The following is a 6,680-nucleotide window of genomic DNA, read 5'->3' as shown; positions in this document are numbered from 1 at the left end:
GTTTACCCTTTCTTATTGGTGTTGCATCCATGAGGTTCTTTTCATTTCAGCCTGTAAACAACCTTTTTTTTTTTCCCCCCCTCCCTTAGGAAGAATTGTCGTAATGCCAAATACTGGCTTTTTTGGGGATACAATGCTTACATACTTGAAGGGCAAGCACTTATTAGGATTCTTGGGAGTCAATTTTAATTTATTTTCACTCGTTCTCCCCTGCATGTTTTTAACACAAATTTACCGAGACGCAAACAATCTGTGGATTGTAAAGAGAACACAACTTTTTGTGGAATCTATTTTTGTTTTGTTCTTGTAATGTTTTATCCATTTCCTCCTTTTAATGGTAGCTGCCTTTTGAACTTTTAAATGAACATGCAGAATAAATGGACTCCTGTTATTTCTGTGGAGAAGGAAAACCCGGGGGAACCGGTGAGGAACGGCTGGAAGCACGAAGCTTCTGCAGCCGTATTTGAGGTTATCTCGGGTCTCTGAACTTCGACAATTATAACTGCTACGAGTGTGTGTGAGTGTGAGCGCGCGCGTGTGTGTGTGTAAACACAGTGATATGATTTAGCTCAGGGTTCAGTGACAAAAATGGAAATATTAATGATGTCATGGTTTTTGACTATTTGTAGGTTACATGCATGTAAACTGTTCTTCGCAACTGATCTTTTGTCCTTGTCGCTTCATAGTTTCATACAGTTTTTTTTTTTATTATTTCAGTGTTTTGTTTCATTTGATAATACGCAACTTGGACCAAAATGCATTGGGTGAAAAAATGAAACACCTTATTTTTCGTGTGGGTTTTTGTTTGCCTTTCATGTAGGCATGGGCCGGTATGAGATTCTCAAAATATACCAAAGCTGTATCACCATTTTAAAAAGTAAAAAAGAAAAAAAAAATGAACTCATCACATAATTTCTTTGTTGTCAAAGCATTTTGAGGAGAGGCAGCACTGCATTACTCTCCCTGCCCCACAAAGCTGGAGGAAGTTATGGCTAATTAAAACAAGTTTGAATGCTAAGAGATTTTTTCTTTCTCATTACGAAGCCATATTTTAAGCATTGGTATATCTTGATTCTAGTAACCGGCACATGCCTACCCAGTCTTGTAACCGGTTAAAAGGGATCAAATTATGGCATGAGACCAGTGAAAGCAAACAATCGCCAGAATGTTTGGTACTTTCTTCTCAGTGTTACATTGTTAAAAGAAAACGTTGGAGCCACTTATTGATACAGTCACAGTTTTCTGAGTTCTTGTACATTTTTTTTTGTTTTTATTTCCAGTCAATGTTGAAATATCTAACCTACCAGAAATATCCACCATGTTTCTGATCTTCACAAAAGCAGATATTTTCATTATGCTGTAAGGTGGATCCGAGAACTTGTACCTGTGACCACAATAAAGAAGAGCCCACCTCTGTTAGCATTTAAACCTCATTCTGAAAATGTACTTGTACGTTGAGCAAACTGTCGCGATAAAATGTGTCAGTGAGCAAGGTTTAGTTTGAGAGACTCTGTACTCCTATGAGTCCTGTACATGTATGAAATATATTCAGAATTAACCAGATGTAAAGGGGAGCTACTTTTAAAATTAAAACTAAAGAAGATTTCAGACTTTTTTTTTCCATTACAAATTTAAGAAAGTTGTCAAGATGATCTCTAAGATTATGTAGTCGTCATTTTTGTAGGGGTGCATTGATTGCAGTGTTTTGGCCAATTGCCAATCTTTAAAAAGTCTGGGCTGCAGAATCTGATTTTGATTGATACCAATTTTTCGTCAGAAATGTTGCTAAATATAGCAAGAAAGACGGTGCATACATGTCTGTCAGTCAAACCGACCTTACTGCAGAGCAGAAGAGGGCAGTGACTGATTTTTAGACCTTTGCTGAGGTTGATAAAATTTTTGACTTCACATGAAAGTATCAACCGATCACCAGTCTCTCAAAATTAAGGAAATCTGCACCAGGAAATCAGCTGGCCGATAAATCGGTGCACCCCTACGTTTTGCGTTGTTTTTTTAGACTTAAAATCTAATTATGGGTTTAATGAAGGTTTGTCTTAGTAACATTAACAGATGTTTGAATTTCAATTATGCTGATATTTTATGAAAAAATGTAAAATGTACACAGCTGCCACCTAAATTTTTATCACTTTGTTTACCTCCTTCAGATTATGCCAATGATGTTCACTTTTTAAGTCATTTTCTGACAAATTCGGTTTTCTTTGTTCTACAGAAACGCTCAGTGTAACAACTTGCGTTTCTACTTCTCAAGCTTTACCCTTCTTTACATTCTGCCATTAATCATAAATGATCATATTTAAATGGAATACCTCCCCTGAGAGAATCAAGTGATTCACTTTGCCGTCTATTCACCATCATTTCCAAAACTGTAAATTTGTCACGTTTCCATTTCGTTTGTGACCTTGTATCCTTTATATATCCTCCTTTCCGACTTTGAGTAAAGCAATATTCCTCATATGTTTAGCCTTCTCCAGATGAATGCTTTTTAAAAGTTCTAATATGTATTTTGAATATTCCAGATGCGGGACATTTTGTGAATTTTTGATATACGTATGTGAATGATTATTCTTTTCACTGCCATGACAAAGATCTGTGATCTTCTCTGCTCTGCAGTTTGTATTGATCATGACAAATGAGCCACATTTTTTTTTTTTTTTTTTTTTTTTTTTTTTTTTTTATAATCTTAGTTATTTTGCGCTTTATTGCTCCTACACAGTGTAAAATTTTATTGCTATATTATTACTGGTGTCGCCGAGTCGACTGCTTAGGAACAAAATGCAGATTTCATATGGAAACCTATAGCCTTGATAGCCTCTACAGAATTTTTATGCTAAAAAGAGAATGTACAGACAATCTTGTCACAATCAGAAGCTCTCAATAGTGCTGATCTCCAGTGGACATTTTCCTAAGACGTCATGGTTTTGCAGAATTTGCTTTTAGTTAGTTTGTTTGTTTGTTTGTTTGAGATGTGCAGGTTGAACTAAGTGCGAGTGTATTGAGTGGTAGAGCCCTGAGGTGATGCACCACCACATGACGGGCCGGGGTCACACAAGCACTCCAGACTGCACACGCATACAAGCTATCATTTCCTATGATTTATGACAATCTTAAAGCATTGTCCTGCTGTTACTTTTTTTTCCAGAATTGTATGGATTTGTGCTTGCACTTTACAGTGCTTTTATTTTTGTAAACATAAGGTCAGAAAGCTCTGAAGCGCAGTAGGGTCATAGCCTGCAGTATTTCAATTCACCATTAACTTGTTTCCTTTGCAAAGGGAGCGCAGAGAAAATTGAGGATTTTATTTAGTTCAGTTCAAGTTCTTCCTCCAGCTCATCCTACTGTTCTTTGTCAGAATTGTGGAAATTAGGCACCTAAAATAATTGCGTAAACTCTTGGAGTTGGCAGTCAGGAAAAAAGATTTGAAGGACTCGATTATGTTTACACCATGAATTAGAAAAGTATTAAATGTTTCCAATTTAAAAGAACTCTTATTAATGCAGATGCTGCATTTTAGGAAGATGTTATTGTATTGGGATACAAGCTGAAAATCGGTGAAAAATATTAAAACAGAACAAATTCTCAAAAGTTTTTTTGTCCCAGAAGGAACATGCTGTTTTGTTTGATTTAAGCAGAATATATGATTATACGCCCTCAGATATTCAGAACTAAACCTTTTTTTTTTTTTTTTTTTGGTATTTAAAAAGAGTAATGTGTTGGGGTTGAATGAATATACATTTGTTTTCATTTAGTTTCCCTTCTCATAAATATCTCTGTAGAGATTTATCTTTTTTTTTTTTTTCAAACATGAAATCTTCATGTGAGGAAAATGTAAAACCTGCAAGAGACAAACTTGTATTTATGCTATTGCTGCCTGTCACAGTTTGTTCTGCAGTGAGCCTAAGACGAAGGACCGGTGTACTCTTACAGAGTGATATTGTCTTTCTGATGGCTTATTGTAAGTGAATCACCTGAAATATTTTGAGTTTGTTTTTTTCTTCGTCTAGATTTATTTCCAGTCTTTTTCTATATCAAACAAGTTTTATTTTATTACTGCATTTTGATGCTAAAGAGTCATTACAAAAAAGCTATTTTGAATCTGTTCATGATGGCTATTATGTAACTTGTCAATGTGACTCTTGGATGAAATTAAAGACAAAAGTGTTAATATGCAGCCGTGTCTGTCATTATTAGAACATTATACGTGAAAGTGGTGTTCTATGTAAAGGTGCTGCACAGTATAAGAATTAGGAGTATAAACAAAACATTTCCAAATATGCTATCATAATTTGTTAATTGAAAGTATTTTGTAATGTCTTTTTTTCCTGTTTCATTTTATCAAGAAAAATCAAATGCTCATTTGAACCAATGTAGTTTAAAGGAAAAGGAAAAATACTCAACAGTTGCTTAATGTCTCCCTCTTGTGAGGACATAATGAACTGCTGTTAATTTTCTGAAGGCACTAGCTTCATGCTACTGACATATAAGGTTTTCCTTTTATTATCGGTGTAAATAATGGAGGGACTTTCTAGACAATTCATCTACTTTAAAATCTGCTTTTTCACTTGTCTTTATAACACACCCAGAGCCTTTGCACATTAAAATTGTATTACTTCAGTTGCCATGTTTTGCTGTTATCTTACACTTTTACTATAAAATCCCAAATGAGGATTGTGGAAAAAAATAAAATAAAATTATTGGGAAGTTGTTTGTATTGCGACAAACGTTAAAATGCAGGAAAATAAACACAAGTATTGTTTTTCAGATGATTTTTATCAGAAAATGTGCAAATGACTTTATTTATTTTAATTCATTACCTCATTTTTGTTCCTTTTTTTGGCACTTTCTGATGCAGAACTACTTTATTAGTCTGCATCCTTGTGCTTTTTTATTTCTTATGTTTTATTTCATGTTTAACAACAACAAAATCTGATTTTGAGCATAAGCATTTTTAAATGAACCAGGGTTGTTTGACCTGTAAAGTGCTTTAGGATAATATTTGATATGAGTTTCTGCAGTCTAAAACTGAATTGTGAAATGAGACCTGCAAGTGTGTTTTTTCTATATCCGACATGGTTGTCTGGGCTTGAGGAGCAAAGTTTTAATTGTCTCAAATAAGTGGTAGCCATGAGATGTGCACAGTTGTCCTTGTTAATCTTTTGTTCCTTTTGTGTTCTTTTGTTGTAAGACCAGACGCTAGTCGGAAAAGAGGAATGTTCTGGACTGTTTTTTGAAGCGGAACAAAAATAAGAATGGAGAGAAAAAGGACATGAAGGGTGTGCTGCTGAAAGACAGAATGATTTAATCCATGTGTTTTCCTTTCATTCCTAGCTATGCATCCTTACCCGTCTCACCTTTCCACTTCATTCGTCTTCACCTCTTCTGCTCCCTCCTTGCTCTTGCTCTCTTTCTCGCTGGGTCTCAGCTGTTGCATTTATGAAAACAAGACACTCGATTATGTGCGACTTGTTGTTTGTCGAAGCTCCACTCGAAATCTCATATTTCCAGCACGACTTGCATTGACCCAACAATTTCTGCTATGAGGCCTGAGGATTGATTGATGGTTGCACTTTAAAGGTGCGCACATTGTGGAGGCAGCAGATTTTGGGATTAGTGGCCAATTGATCAACCTGATTGGCTTGCATACAAGAAACTGTCGTCGCGGATACGACGGGTCGTAAATCTGTCCGTGGCGCGAGAGCTGATTGTGTTATTTGATGTCCTGATCCTGTTTTGGTTGAGCTGGAAATGGGAGAGGCCTGGTTGTTGGGAATTATTGTGTTTAAGCCGCTGAACATGACACATAATGAGATTTATGCTTCTGCAAGGCATGCTGGTTGGTCGCTGAGTTGGAGGAAGTGGAGACCAAGGCAAAAAAGGGGAAATGGTTTTGTAGCAGGTGGCGTTATGTTGACGGTTACTTTTTCCGTTGCTTAAATTTGCAAAGTAAAATTTCAAAAAATGCTTGTCTTTATTTGTTCTGAGTATTGAGATGATGAACTTCTTCAACACAAACCTTTTTGAAGGTGTGCATTTCAAGTTTTACTTGGTAAATGTGAGTGGCCTGTACCTGTATAGCACTTTATCAAGCCTACAAGACCTCAGTGTGCTTAACACTACAGACATTCAGCCATTCAAGAATATGAAATGAAATACAACTCAGAAAGTTATTTCAGTGATTTAATTAAAAGTGAAACTTGGATTCATTGTAGAAAATTTAATTATTCGATTTATTATTTTTTTTCCCGTTCATGTTAATAATTAGTTCAATTTCTCAGGAAATTATCTTATCATCTCACCTACATTTGTTGTTGCTGGTCCACACTCAGCTCAGCCATTTGCACATGCTTCCATCTACTAACAAACCGTATTTGGCACCTGTCCACACTGCCAAAAGTGCCAATACAAGGTTTAGTTATCTTGATATAAATGTATCTGATTTGCTAGCAGACTCTAAACCCACCGTAAAGAGTATTGCCAACAGAAAGACAGGAAAAATCAGACCCAGCAATGCGGACAGTCTGAATTCCCGCTGTAGCTCGGACAGTGGACTTTAAAATGTTATTTTTGGTTTATAATTTACTGGGTGATTTGTCACCAAAACACATCAAACATTTCTTGCCATTCTATCAACCCTCCAGGCCACTCGTGTCTTCAAATCTACC

This window comes from Poecilia reticulata, chromosome 16 (genome assembly GCF_904066995.2).
Source record: "Poecilia reticulata chromosome 16, P_reticulata-male-v2, whole genome shotgun sequence".
In the NCBI taxonomy this organism is placed as follows: Eukaryota; Metazoa; Chordata; class Actinopteri; order Cyprinodontiformes; family Poeciliidae; genus Poecilia; species Poecilia reticulata.
Note: the sequence above shows the minus strand (reverse complement) of the source record.